Source organism: Elephas maximus, chromosome 4 (genome assembly GCF_024166365.1).
Source record: "Elephas maximus indicus isolate mEleMax1 chromosome 4, mEleMax1 primary haplotype, whole genome shotgun sequence".
Lineage (NCBI taxonomy): Eukaryota > Metazoa > Chordata > Mammalia > Proboscidea > Elephantidae > Elephas > Elephas maximus.
Window position 1 is genome coordinate 10619632 of NC_064822.1, and position 15201 is coordinate 10634832.

Consider the following 15201-nt stretch of genomic DNA (forward strand, 5'->3'; position numbering starts at 1 on the left):
CTTCAATGATTCCCTGTTATGAGTATTTTTTTTTAATTACTCTTAATTTGTTTTTGTGATTTCCCTATTTGAGTTGATATCAGGATGTTCTGTTTTGTGATCTTGTGTTGTGCTGGTATCTGATATTATTGGTTTTCTGACCAAAGAATATCCTTTAGTATTTCTTGTAGCTTTGGTTTCGTTTTTGCAAATTCTCTAAACTTGTGTTTATCTGTAAATATCTTAATTTCGCCTTCATATTGCAGAGAGAGTTTTGCTGGATATATGATCCTTGGCTGGCAGTTTTTCTCCTTCAGTGCTCTGTGTATGTCGTCCCATTCCCTTCTTGCCTACATGGTTTCTGCTGAGTAGTCTGAACTTATTCTTATTGATTCTCCCTTGAAGGAAACCTTTCTTTTCTCCCTGGCTGCTTTTAAAATTTTCTCTTTATCTTTGGTTTTGACGAGTTTGATGATAATATGTCTTGGTGTTTTTCTTTTTGGATCAATCTTAAATGGGGTTCGATGAGCATCTTGGATAGATATCCTTTCATCTTTCATGATGTCAGGGAAGTTTTCTGTCAGGAGTTCTTCAACTATTTTCTCTGTGTTTTCTGTCCCCCCTCCCTGTTCTGGGACTCCAATCATCCGCAAGTTATCCTTCTTGATAGAGTCCCACATGATTCTTAGGGTTTCTTCATTTTTTTTAATTCTTTTATCTGATTTTTTTTCAGCTATGTTGGTGTTAATTCCCTGGTCCTCCAGATGTCCCAGTCTGCATTCTAATTGCTCGAGTCTGCTCCTCCGACTTCCTATTGCGTTGTCTAATTCTGTAATTTTATTGTTAATCTTTGGGATTTCTACATGCTGTCTCTCTATGGATTCTTGCAACTTATTAATTTTTCCACTATGTTCTTGAATAATCTTTTTGAGTTCTTCAACAGTTTTATCAGTGTGTTCCTTGGCTTTTTCTGCAGTTTGCCTTATTTCATTTCTGAGGTCATCCCTGATGTCTTGAAGCATTCTGTAAATTAGTTTTTTATATTCTGTATCTGATAATTCCAGGATTGTATCTTCATTTGGGAAAGATTTTGATTGTTTTGTTTGGGGGGTTGTAGAAGCTGTCATGGTCTGCTTCTTTATGTGGTTTGATATGGGCTGCTGTCTCTGAGCCATCACTGGGAAACTAGTTTTTCCAGAAAATCTGCTAAAAAAAAAATGCAGTCAGATCCCTATGAGAATTGGCTTTGGATTATAACCGCCACCTTGTTCCCTGTAAGGATGAAAGTCTGAGATTTGGATCATATATGCTTGGCTGTAGCTGGTTCTGTGTTTTTAGTCCAATTAGGGGTGGATTTTTGGTCCCTGGTTTTTTTTTGTATTTGTTTGTTCCTTCTCTCAGTCCGAAATAGTGGGTTAGGAAAAGACCAAAAGAAAAAAGAAAAAAAGAAAAAAAAAAAGGGGGGGGAAGCAAAGCTGCTGTGGAGCCAGAGCTGTTCTCCCTCTGGCTCAGGCAATTCCAATGTTAATGAAGCTGCCTGGGGAGGGTGGGGGAGGGATCAGAGAGATAGGAGAGTAGCACCTCAGAATATGGCCAGAGTTGCTTGTCTTGCTTGGAATGACTATTATATCTGAGATTCCCACGGGGCGTGTCTCCTATGTGTGCTGGCTGTGTGGAGATTGCCCCCGGGGGTCTGGCCCTCTGAAGCCACCCACTGCCAGTCCAAATCCTAGCGTCAAGGTTCCCCTGCTGGGACGCTTTACTCCCGGCTCCAAAATCAGTCGCTGCTTCCCGGGGACTTGCCGTCTCCCCAGCCGCGTTGCCGCGCCGCCTCCGCGAATCGGCTGGGCCCTCTCCTGGGGTTCGTTCAGGGGAGTGGAGCAGCTCTCCGTGCTTGTTCCATGACAGCACGCAGTCAAAATCCCGGCGGCGCGATTCCCCAGCTGGGATGCTGCTCTCCCCTCTCCAAGACCATTCACTGCCTCCCGGGGACTTCTCGCACTGGCTGCGTCGCCACGCCGCCTGCTTGAACCGGCTGGGCCCCCTCCCGGGGTGAGTTCAGGGGGGTAAGGCTGGGCCCCTTGTTTGCGCCGTCAGCTCCCCTGGGCTCTGCCCTAAATCGGGCGCCAAAGGTTACTGACTGGGACGCTGTCTCCAGGCTCTGAAAACAATCGCTGCTTCCCCATATTTGTTCGTTTTCCATCTCTAAATCTGTGTTTGTTGTTCAGGGTTCGTAGATTGTTGTGTATGTGATCGATTCACTTGTTTTTCCGAGTCTTTGTTGCAAGAGGGATCCGAGGTAGCGTCTACCTAGTCCGCCATCTTGGCCGGTTCCTTGTTGGGAGTTTTTGATTATCTTTTCAATCTCTTTTTTTTTATGGGTCTATTTAGTTTTTCTACCTCTGTTTTTGTTAGTTTAGGTAGGTAGTGTGTTTCTAGGAATTCATCAATTTCTTCCAGGTTTTCAAATTCGTTTGAGTACAGTTTTTCATAGCAATCTTATATGATTCTTTTAATTTCAGTTGAGTCTGTTGTGATATCACACATCTCATTTCTTATTCGGGTTATTTGTTTCCTCTCCTGTTTTTCTTTTGTCAGTCTGGCCAATGGTTTATTAGTTCTGTTAATTTTTTCAAACAACCAGCTTTTGTTCTTGTTAACTTTTTCATTTGTTTTTCTGTTCTCTATTTCATCTAATTCTGCTCTAATTTTTATTTTTTGTTTTCTTCTGGTGTCTGAGGGTTTCTTTTGTTGCTCTCTTCCTATTTGTTCAAGTTTTCGGGACAGTTCTTTGATTTTGGCCCTTTCTTCTTTTTGTATGTGTGCGTTTATTGGTATAACCTGACCTCTAAGCACTGCTTTCACTGTCTCTCAAACGTTCTAATAGGAAGGGTTTTCATTCTCATTGGATTCTGTGAATTTCTTTATTCCCTCCTTAATGCCTTCTTTAACCCCATCTTTTTTGAGCAGGGTGTTGTTCAGTTTCCAAGTGTTTGATTTCTTTTCCCTGTTTTTTCTGTAGTTGATTTCTACTTTTATGGCCTTATGGTCTGAGAAGATGCTTTGTAATATTTTGATGTTTTGGATCCAGCAAAGGCTTACTTTATGACCTAATTTGTGGTCTATTCTAGGCAATGTTCCGTGTGCACTAGAAAATAAAGTATACTTTCCAGCTGTTGTGTGGGTTGTTCTGCATATGTCTAAGAGGTCAAGTTGGTTGATTGTGGCATTTAGATCTTCCATGTCTTTATTGCACTTCTTACTAGATGTCCTGTCCTTCACCAAAAGTGATGCTTGAAGTCTGCTACTATAATTGTGGAGGTGTCTATCTCACTTTCCAGTGAGATAGTTTGTTTTATGTATCTTGCAGCCCTGTCATTGGGTGCATAAATGTTTAATATGGTTATATCTTCCTGGTAAATTTCCCCTTTAATTATTATACAGTGTCCTTTCTTATCGTTTGTGGTGGATTTAACTTTAAAGTCTATTTTCTGAGAAATTAATATTGACACTCCTGCTCGTTTTTGTTTGTTGTTTGTTTAATACATTTTTTTTCATCCTTTGAGTTTTAATTTGTTTGTGTCTCTAAGTCTAAGGTGTGTCTCTTATAGGCAGCATATATCTGGATTATGTTTTTTTCTCCAATCTGCAACTCTCTGTCTCTTTATTGGTGCATTCAGTCCACTTACATTCAGTGTTAATTTTCGATAGGTGTGAGTTTTTTTTTTTTTTAGCGCTGTCATTTTGATGCCTTTTTTTGTGTTTTGTTGACAATTTCATTTTTCCACTTACTTTTTGGGTTTGGAAATTTTTCTTTGTAAATTGCGTGTTCTGCTTTTTCATTGTAGTTGAATTTGTTTTTGTTGAGTCTTTATGTTTATCTTGGTTTTTATCTGGAAGTATGGGTTTGTTAGTCTTCTTTGTGGTTACCTTAATATTTACCCCTATTTTTCTAAGTATAAACCTAACTTGAATCTCCCTGTATCGCCTTGATTTCCTCTCCAATGGAAGATCTATGCCTCCTGTATTTAGTCCCACTTTATTATTGTCATCTTTTACATAATGACATCAGTGATTCCCTGTTTTTTTTTTTTTTCACTAATCTTATTTTGTTTTTGTGATTTCCCTATCTGAGTTGATATCAGGATGCTCTGTTCTGTGTCATTGTGTTGTGTTGATATCTAATATTAATTTTCTAAACAAAGAATTTCTTTTAGTATTTCTTGTAGCTTTGGTTTGGTATTTGCAAATTCTCTAAGCTTGTGTTTACCTGCAAATGACTTAATTTCACCTTCATATTTGACAGAGAGTTTTGTTGGATATATGATTCTTGGCTGGCAATTTTTCTCCTTCAATACTCTATATATGTCATCCCATTGCCTTCTTGCCTCCATAGTTTCTGCCGAGTAGTCTGAAATAATTCTTATTGCTTTTCCTTTGTAGGTGACTTTTCGTTTATCCCTGGCTGTTTTAAAATTTTCTCTTTATTTTTCGTTTTGATAAGTTTGATGATAATATGTCTTGGTGATTTTCTTTTGGGATCTATCTTGTGTGGGGTTTGATGAACATCTTGGATAGATATCCTTTCATCTTTCATGATGTCAGGGAATTTTTCTGCCAACAAATCCTCAAGAATTCTCTCTGTGTTTTTTTTTTTTCTGTTATTCCTCCCTGTTCTGAAATTCCAATCACACTCAAGTTATTCTTCTTGATAGAGTCCCACATGATTCTTAGGGTTTCTCCATTTTTAAAAAAATTATTTTATCTGATTTTTCTTCAAATATCTTGGTTCCAAGTGACTTATCCTCCATCTCCCCAATTCTGCATTCCAATCCTTCAATTCTTCTCCTCTGACTTCCCATTGAGTTGTCTAATTCTGTAATTTTGTTAACTTTTGAATTTCTGAATGCTGTCTATCTATGGATTCTTGCAGCTTATTAAATTTTTCATTATGTTCTTGAATAGTCTTTTTAATTTCTTCAACTGCTTTATCTGTGTGTTCCTAGGCTTTTTCTACACATTGCCTGATTTCATTTCTGATGTTTCCCCTTATGTCTTGAAGCATTCTGTATATTAATTTTTTGTATTTCTACATCTGGCAATTCCTGGAATATATCTTCATCTGGGAGAGATCTTGATTCTCTGTTTTGGGGGTTTGTAGAAGCAATCATGGTCTGCTTCTTTATGTGATTTGATGTTGACCGCTGTCTCTGAGCCGTCTATAAGTTATTGTAATAATTTATTTTATATTTGCTCACCAAGTCCTATCTTTTTTTTTTTTTTTTGCTTTATTTCGGTATACCCAAATAGGCTACTAGAGTGCACTAATGTCCTTGCTGGAGCCTTTGAAGGACTAATGTCCTGTTACCTGATGGTTAGAGCTATTACCAGGTATATAAGCCTGTGAGTCCATTCACTATTCTTGAATAGAATCAGCTCAGGTGTTCTGATAGTCGGCCACCTAGTGTGTGGTGTAGCCTCTTACCTACTGTCTTAGAGGAGTAGTGGTGGAGGTTGTATGCACCAGTTTCTGGTAGCAGCAGGGGGTCACACTCTGAGGAGGGCAGGGTGCTGATAGCCTTCCCCCAAGTGCCAGTGAGGAAGGAGTGTCTCTGTTCTCTAGAGCACCCTGGTAGGAGGGCTCTGCAGCTGTACCTTAGGCACCCAATGCTTATACCCCTAAAGACTGGTAGGCACCACTATCCTCAGACCCCTTTTGCAGGTGGCTACGTGGTGTGGATGGAACTTCAATCCTCAGGTCCCTGCTGTGGGTAGGTGCGGGCTCTGTTTAATAGGTAGAGCGGTATCAGACCTCCAAAACCTGCCTCTCCATGGCTCAGCTGAAACAATTATAGTCAGACCTCTAACAGATTTGCCTTTGCATTATAATAGCCACCTGGTTCCATGTAGGGGTAAAAGCCAAAGTCTGTGGATCTCTTATGCCTGAACTGGAGCTGCTTCTGCTCTGATCGTCCAGTTTAGGTGAGTTGGGAAAGTATTTTTTCCCCTGTTTGTTAATTTGCTACTTCTTCCAGGCCAAGAGAATGGGTCAGGAAAAGCAGGGCACTTCTATTTCAGGCCCAAGGAATTTGAATGTTAATGAAGCTGGCTAGGGCAGGGAGCGGAGGGATAAGAGATATAGGAGACAGTACCATGGTTAAATAGACAAAATCACTTATCTTGTGTTGAGAGTGCTGTTTTATCTCAGATTCCAGAGGTGTGTGTAGCCTCTGTGGGCTGGCTGGGTCCCCAATGAGATTGCCTCAGGGGGTTAGGGCTGCATCCCGTGCTTGCCCTGTCTTGGGAAACTACCATCAGCCCCACTGCATTTGAGCCAAAGAACAGCACCAAGGAATCAGAGTCAAGGTGCTGTGTGAGCTTGGCAACAAGTTGCTGCTTCTGCATGGTCTCTTGCTCCCCTGTCACTCAGGTCGATTCCTTAGTTCTGTGTTTGATGGCCGGTGTTCATAGATTGTCGTATATGTATTTGATTCCCTTGTTTTTTTGGGTCTTTGTTGCAAGAGGGTTCAGTGGAAGCTTCTGGCTAGTCAGCCATGTTGGCCCCGCCAATTTATGGACTGTTTATGGCTTCTTACACACCACAACGGCAGAGTTGAGCAGTTGCAACAGAAACTGCATGACTTACAAAATATGACACATTTCTATATGACTCTTTGCAGAAAACATTTGCAGACCCCCCAGGTCGGAGGATGGTTTTTGAAGAGTCACAGTTAAAAGTCCTGCCTGGAAATGCACTCAGAAGGGGAACAATTGCCCAATTAGTACCCACACTAATACTTTCCTGAATTTTCTTATTTGATCATCTGGACAAAAGAAGAGTGGACTGTGTAGGTCTCAGGGCTCCCTTCCCCACTTCAACCTCCCTTTAGCTGTGGGAACTTCACCACAGCTTGTCATGTAGGTTGAAAGTCAAAGATGTTAGAACGAAATCCCCATCAGTTCAAAATTTCCATTCTCCCCTTCTGTGTCTCAGAACTGGCCCTTCCTGGACCACATCTGACACAAACTTTTCAATTTCCAGATTTCTTCTGGGGACTTTCTTGGCCCCCAAACCTGTTCTATTCTGGGAAAGTCCCTCTTCTCCAAGTTTTCTTGTCTTCAGTATGTTGAGAAACAGAAAGGTGGAAGCATAAAAACCCTTAGACCAGCAGTCCTCAAAGACTGGTCCACGAAACCCTGGAAGTCTCTATGACCCTTTCAGGGGTCCCTAAGGTCAAAACTATTTCCTTGGTATTACTAAGATGCTATTTACTTTTTCCACCATGTATTTTTGCACTGAAGTTCCTGGGTGGTGGAAACAGTTAAGCGCTGGACTACTAGCCAAAAGTATGGTGGCTTGAACTTACCCAGAAGTGCCTCAGAAGACGGGGCTGGTGATCATCCCCTGAAAGATCACAGCCTTGAAAACCCTATGGAGCAGTTCTACTCTGCACACATGAGTCAAAATTGACTTGACAGCAATTAACAACAACAACTTATTTATGCTGATGATACATACAAAAGCAACGGTGGGCAAAACTTCTGGTGCCTGAATCAAGGTTATTGTTGTTAGCTGCCAGCCTCTACTCATGGAAAACTCATGCACAGTGAACAGACTGTTGTAATCCATAGGGTTTTCATTGGCTGATTTTTAAGAAGTTGCAGTATGTCTTATTCTGGAAGCCCCCTTGAACTTGTTCAGGATCATGGCAACGTGCAAGCCTCCACTGACAGACAGGTGGTGGCCGTGCTTGAGGTGCATTGACTGGGATTTCAATTCAGGTACCTACATAAAAAAACATAGAAGGTGAGAATTCTACCTCTGATCCACCACTGCCCTCTGAATCAGGGTAGTATCACCAGCCTGTGTTAATAGTCTATTTCCTACTGAGAGTGCAAGGAGAGTACAGTCTTGTACTCTCAGTACAGAAAAAAAAGTCAGCCAGCTTCTCTTAATAATTTTCTAGATGAAACAGTAGAAAACCTAAATTTTATTAAATCTCGACTGTTAAATACCTCCTGAGCAATAAAATGGGATACACACATCAAGCACCTCTGCTGCATTTCAAAGCATGACAGGTGTCTCCAGGAAAAGCACTTGTGTGACTGTTTCAACTGCGGGCTGAGCTGGTACCTTTGTCCTGGAGCACCTTTTACTTGACGGAAAGTCTGACTGACTAAATGTGGCTGTTCACACATGGATACTTGGCAGACATTTTCTCAAAAATGAACAAAATGAGTCTGTCACTTCAAGGAAAATGACTGATAGCATTTGTTGCTGGTGATAAAATTCAAGCTCTCAAGCGAAAATTAGAATTTTGAAAAACTTGTGTCTACCATCGTGATCTTGACAGCTTTCAGGTACTTCAAGACTTTTCTGACGGGATTCATGATGATATTAATTAATTTTTTTTTTTTTATAGTGCACAATGAAATATGTTAACATTTGGAGGAGTGGTGTACCTCAGTGAACTAATGTTTTCCGTAGGGCCAATGCCTGGTGCTACCAAGTCATGCGTGGGAAAAAATATTTTTTCAAAGTGCAAGACCAGTGGATTTTAATGTCACTGATATGAAAAATTCATTGCTATGGTTTCAGATTACACGTTGAAGCTAAGATTTAAGAAGCTACTATTTGTCAAATATTGCTGTATTATCAAAGAAGAGTAGCCACAATTATCTGAAGGGCTATTAAAACACCCTTCATGTGCTGGTGGGACCTGAAAGGTCATGGCCCCTGGACCCTCTGTTAGTCCAAGACTGGAACCATTCCCAAAGCCAACTCTTCAGACAGGTATTGGACTGGACTATAAGACAGAAATTGATACTGGTGAGGAGTGAGCTTCTTGGCTCAAATAGACACATGAGACTATGTGGGCAACTCCCGTCTGGAGGGGAGGTGAGAAGGCAGAGGAGGACAGAACCTGACTGAATAGACATGGGAAATACAGGGTGAAGAATAGGAGTGTGTTGTCTCATTATGGGGAGAGCAACTAGGATTACACAGCAAGGAGTGTATAAGTTTTGTAAGAGACACTGACTTGAATTGTAAACTTTCACTCAAAACACAATTTAAAAAAAGATTTAAAAAAAAAAAAACACACTTCTCATGTTTCAACTACATATCTGTGGAACACTGAGTTTTACAACATTCTAACCAAAACTACATATTGCAACAGATTGAAACGCAGAATGAGATTAAGTCAGCTGTTTTCTATTAAGCTAGACATTAAAGAGAGTGCAAAAACGCAAGATAATGCCACTTTTTTGCTTATCTTTTTTGTTAATTTTAAAGAAATGTAGTTATTTTTAAAATGTTATTTAGGATAAAGTATAATTGGTTTATTTTTTTCTTCTAAATATATATGTATATACAAAATTTAAATCTGAATTTCAATTTCCATTTGGTACATACTTATAACTGTAAGGGTCAGAATCGACTCGATGGCAGTGGGCTTGGCTTTCTGGCTTGGTAACCCATATAAACAGAAGACCTTTGGGGCCCTAATGAATATTTAAAGTTGTAAAGAGACCATGAGACCACAGAGTTTGTAATCTATAGATTCTTGGGATCCCTTAATGTCCACTACACCTTCTTTCTCCTTCTCCTTCCATTACTTTTTTCCATCTAATCTCATCTACAGTACATAACTTTGTATGTTCTCTCAATTACTTTCATGGAATGAGGCAGTGTACATAATAATAAACAGTAATTCAAGAAATAACACTGTTGTAAATGAATTCAATCTAAAAAATAATCAATGGTATTATACTCTCCTATATTTCCATGGTATATTTTGCAATGTTTTCTTTCATGTTAAAGATGTTATAGTTTAATATTTTTGTTCCAATAGTAAAAATACAATAGGTTAAATGACCTGTCATAGGAAAGTAGAAATTTTGGGTAATCATAGTAACAATCTATCACCTATTGACCTGTTGCTGTTGAGTTGATCTCAACTCATAGTGACCCTATGGGACAGAGTAGAACTGTCCTCTAGAGTTTCCAAGGAGCAGCTGGTGGATTCAAACTGCCAACCTTTTAGTTAGCAGTCAAGCTCTTACCCACTTGCCACCAGGGCTCCAACAATCTATTAGTAATTATTGTTCTAATTGTTAGGTGTCATTGAGTCAATTCTGACTCATAGTGACCCTATGCACAACAGAACAAAACACTATGCAGTCCTGAGCCATCCTCAACAATTGTTGCTATTCTTGAGCTCATTGTCGCAGCCACTGTGTCAGTCCCTCTCCATGACGATCTTCCTATTTTTTGCTGACCCTCTACTATTCCAAGCATGATATCCTTCCGCAAGGACTGATCCCTCCTGACAACATACATGTCCAAAGTATGTGAGATGGAGCCTCGTCATCCTTTTATCCAAGGAGCATTCGGTTGTACGTCTTCCAAGACAGATTTGTTTGTTCTTTTGGCAGTCCATAGTATGTATATTCAATATTCTTCGCCAGCACCACAATTCAAAGGCATTAATTCTTCTTCAGTCTTCCTTATTCATTGTCCAGCTTTCACATGCATATGAGGTGAATGAAAACACAATGGTTTAGGTCAGGTGGACCTTAGTCTTCAAGGTGACATTTTTGCTTTTTAACACTTTAAAGAGACCTCTTGTAGCAGATTTGTCCATTGCAATTTGTCTTTTTATTTCTTGACTGCTGCTTCCATGGGTGTTGATTGGGGATCCAAGTAAAATGAAATTCTTGACAACTTCGATCTTTTCTCTGTTTGTCATGATGTTACTTATTGGTCCAGTTCTGAGGATTTTTTTTTTTTTTTTCCTTTGTGTTGAGGTATAATCCAGCTGAATGCTGTGGTCTTTGATCTTCATCAGTAAGCTCTTCAAGCCTTCACTTTCAGCAAGTAAGGTTGTGCCATCTGCATAAAGCAGGTTGTTAATGAGTCTTCCTCAAATGCTCATGCCCCGTTCTTCTTCATACAGTCCAGCTTCTTGGATTGTTTGCTTAGCATACAGATTGAATATGTGTAGTGAAAGGATACAACCTTGACGCACACCTTTCTTGACTTTAAACCAATCAGTATCCCCTTGTTCTTTCCAAACAACTGCCTCTTGATCTATGTAAAGGACCCTCATGAGCACAATTAAGTTTTCTGGAATTCCCATTCTCAGCAATGTTATCCATAATTTGTTGTGATCCACACAGTCAAATGCCTTTGCCTAGTCAACAAAACGCAGGTAAACATCTTTCTGGTATTCTCTGCTTTCAGCCAAGATCCATCTGACATCAGCAGTGATATCCCTGGTTCCACATTCTTTTCTAAATCTGGCTTGAATTTCTGGCAGTTCCCTGTGGATATACTGCTGAGCTGTTTTTGAACGATCTTTAGCAAAATTTTGCTTGCATGTGATATTAATGATATTGTTCAATAATTTCTGCATTGGGTTGGATCTCCTTTCTTGGGAATAGGCATAAACATGGATCTCTTCCAGTTAGTTGGCCAGGTAGCTGTCTTCCAAATTTCTTGGCATAAACATGTGAGCACTTCAAGTGCAGCATCCGTTTGTTGAAATATTTCAGTTGGTATTCGGTGAGTTCCTGAAGCCTTGTTTTTCGCCAGTGCCTTCAGTGCAGCTTGAACTTCTTTCTTCAATACCATTGGTTCCTGATCATATGTTACCTCCTGAAATAGTTGAATGTCAACCAATTCTTTTTGGTATAGTGACTCTGTGTATTCCTTCCACCTTCTTTTGATGCTTCCTGTGTCGTTTAATATTTTCTTCTTAGAATCCTTCAGTATTTCAACTCGAAGCTTGAATTTTTTCTTCAATACTTTCAGCTTGAGAAATGTTGAGCATGTTCTTCCCTTTTGGTTTTCTGTCTCCAGATCTTTGCACATGCCATGATAATACTTTACTTTTTTTCTTGAGCCATCCATTTGAAATCTTCTGTTTAGGTCTTTTACTTCATCATGTTCTCCTTTTGCTTTAACTACTCAATGTTCATGAGAAAGTTTCAGAGTCTTTTCTGATATGTCCCTGGGTGTCATTCCACAACCAGTCTGGTCTTTGGTCATTAGTGTTCAACGGGTCAAATCTATTCTTAAGATGGCCTCTAAATTCAGGTGAGATATACTCAAGTTCGTACTTTGGCTCTCATCGACTTGTTCTAATTTTCTTTAGTTTCAACTTGAACATGCATATGAGTAATTGATGGTCTTATCCACAGTTGGACCCTGGCCTTGTTCTGACTGATAATATTGAACTTTTCCATTGTCTTTTTCCACAGATGTAGTCAACCTGATTCCTCTGTATTCCATCTGGTGAGGTCCACGTGCGTGATTGCTGTTTATGTTAGTGCAAAAATGTATTTGCAATGCAGAATCTGTTTGGTCTTGCAAAATTCAATCATGAGATCTCTGGCATTGTTTCTATCTCCAAGGCCATATTTCCCAACTTTGGATCCTTCTTCTCTGTTTCCAAATTTCGCTTTCCAATCACCAGTAATTATCAGTACATTCTGATTGCATATTCAATCAATTTCAGACTGCAGAAGTTGGTAAAAATCTTCCATTTTTTCAACTTTGGCTTTAGTGGTTGGTGTGTAAATTTGAATAATAATACTATTAGCTGGTTTTCCTCATAAGTGTGTAGGTATTATCCTATCACTGACATTGTTGTACTTCAGGGTAAATCTTGAAATATTCTTTTTGACTATGAATGCAATGCCATTCCTCTTGAAGTTGTCATTCCCAGCATAGTAGCCATATGATTGTCTGATTCAAAACGACCAGTATCAGTCCATTTCAGCTCACTAATGCCAGGATATAGATCTTTATGCATTCCATTTCATTTTTGGTGATTTCCAATTTTTCTAGATTCAGACTTCATACATTCCAGGTTCCAATTATTAATGGATGTTTATAGCTGTTTCTTCTCATTTTCAGTGGTACCAAAACAGTAAAGGAAGGTCCCAAAAGCTTGACTGCATCTATGTCATTAAGGTTGACCCGACTTTGAGGTGGCAGCTCTTTCCCAGTTGTATTTTGAGTGCCTTCCAACGTGAGGGGCTCATCTTCCAGCACTATATCAATGTTCTGCTGCTATTCATAAGATTTTCACTAGCTAATTCTTTTCAGAAGTAGACCACTGGGTCCCTCTTCCTAGTCTGTCATAGTCTGGAAGCTCAGCTGAAACCCATCCACCATGGGTGACCCTGCTGGTATTTGAATACTGGTGGCATAGCTTTCAGAATCACAGCAACACACAAGCCCCCACAGTATGACAAAGTGACAGACATGGGGGATTAGTAATTGTTAAATGTTTACAAATTATCCTTTATGTTGTGAAATTCCCTTAAAAGAATCTTTTGGGAATGTACTTAATATTGTACTGACTCTGAGTGTTGGCAAAGAGAAAATGGTAATTGTAAGGGTACAGGTCTGCTAGGCGAATTACAGAAGTAAGGCCTGACAGCAACAGTCAACAAAAATGTTGGAATTAACTTTTTGCATTTTCTCCATATTTTCCTCCTTTTCCCTGCTGAGGAGATGTAAGAAGATGATGTTGGGACACAGGGTCTGAATATGAAAGTTATTTGGAAGTAGAATAGAGTATCACTTGTTGAAAATGATTTTGTACTCCTGCCAGGAAAAGGATCAGAAGATAGTAATTAAGATCTTCTGATAAAACCACACTAATTAGTAGTATAACTGATTGACCTTCAAAATTTTGTAGGGAAAAAATGCATTATTTTCAATGAAATTCCTCTCATGCTGAGGCTGATTTATAATTATTCTTCCTATTTGACATCTGAGCATTGTGAAATGCATAAGGAAACGCTTGTGTGTTGGGTAGTGTTTTGCATAACCAGGAATTCACTGTGAGTCTGTCTGCCTTTCAGGAAAGCTGGGCACCTTGAAAAACCAGACTACCTTTTTTTTCCTTTTACTTGTAAAATAAAATTAACAAGTTTGCAGCCAAAGGTGAGCTTGTCACAGACATACAGCCTATGTCCACATGATGCCGACACGACTGTTAAGGAGATGAACAATTGGATTAAACCTGTAATTTACTAGTTGTTTCATTGAATCCAATTTCTTTGCTTCTCATTTTCATTTTCTTTTACCCTTTCCCTTACTCAGTAAAATAAGTTCCTCTGTGTAAACTCCGAGTTTATTTTTTATAATAGGCTCTTTCCCCCTCAGAACACTGGTAGCATAGTCCTCCACTCGTAAGATTTAAGTAAATAATTGCCCTGATTTTATTTTTATGCTATATACACAGAGTTTTTTTATATGGGTGTATATTATGAATTCAAAGATTGAATGGTTTATCTTCCTGAGAGTTTCTAAACTGGCACAATTTCTTCGTAAAATTTGAGTAAATTGTAAATAGTTTCTGATGTGCAGCAAAAACTAGGTGTGTGACATTTGCATTTGTGTGAGCCTTCTCTCTTCATGAATGAGGTCTTGTACTATGGAGGTGGGAGGTGAAAAGTTTGCACTCAATCTCTAATAAATGCCTGGGCAAAGCCCTGGAAGGCAACCACACCGAGGCAGATTGAAAAGCTGCTTAAAGAAATTACAATCCATTATCACATATTGAATATATTTATGGATATAATCATTAGAAAAATGGACAGTGTGGAATCTGAAATCTCTTCCATCTATCCCATTTAAACTGCATTTTCTTTCACTTATTCTAATGGCGTCATGTTATCCTAGATGCTTGGTTGCCTTTTTGACTGCTAAGGTATTTGAAATCTTTTTTTCTTTTTTTAAAGAATTTGCCTTACATGTCTTAACAACTTTATTGTTGCTTGTTGCTGTCCGGTCAATTCCGACTCTTGGCGACGCCATGTGTGCAGAGTAGAAGTGCTCCATTGGGCTTTCTAGGTTGTGACCTTTTGAAAGGAGATCACCAGGCCTGTCTTCCCAGGTGCCTCTGGGTGAGTTTGACCCACTGACCTGCTGGTTAGTAATCAAGAACTTAACCATTTGCACCACCTAGGGACTCCTTGAAACCAATTATTTTTTTAAAGAAATATGTCAGATTTTTATAATTAAAATGCCCTTAAGTCTTGCCCAGTACTGAAGCTGAAAAATTTTCAGCTAAGGAATTTTAAAGAGCCCTGGTAGAGCAATGATTAAGTGCAAAGCTGCTAAACAAAAGGTTGGCTGTTGGAACCCACCAGCTGTTCCACTGGAGAAAGAACCTGCTGATCTGCTCCCACGAAGATTTCAGT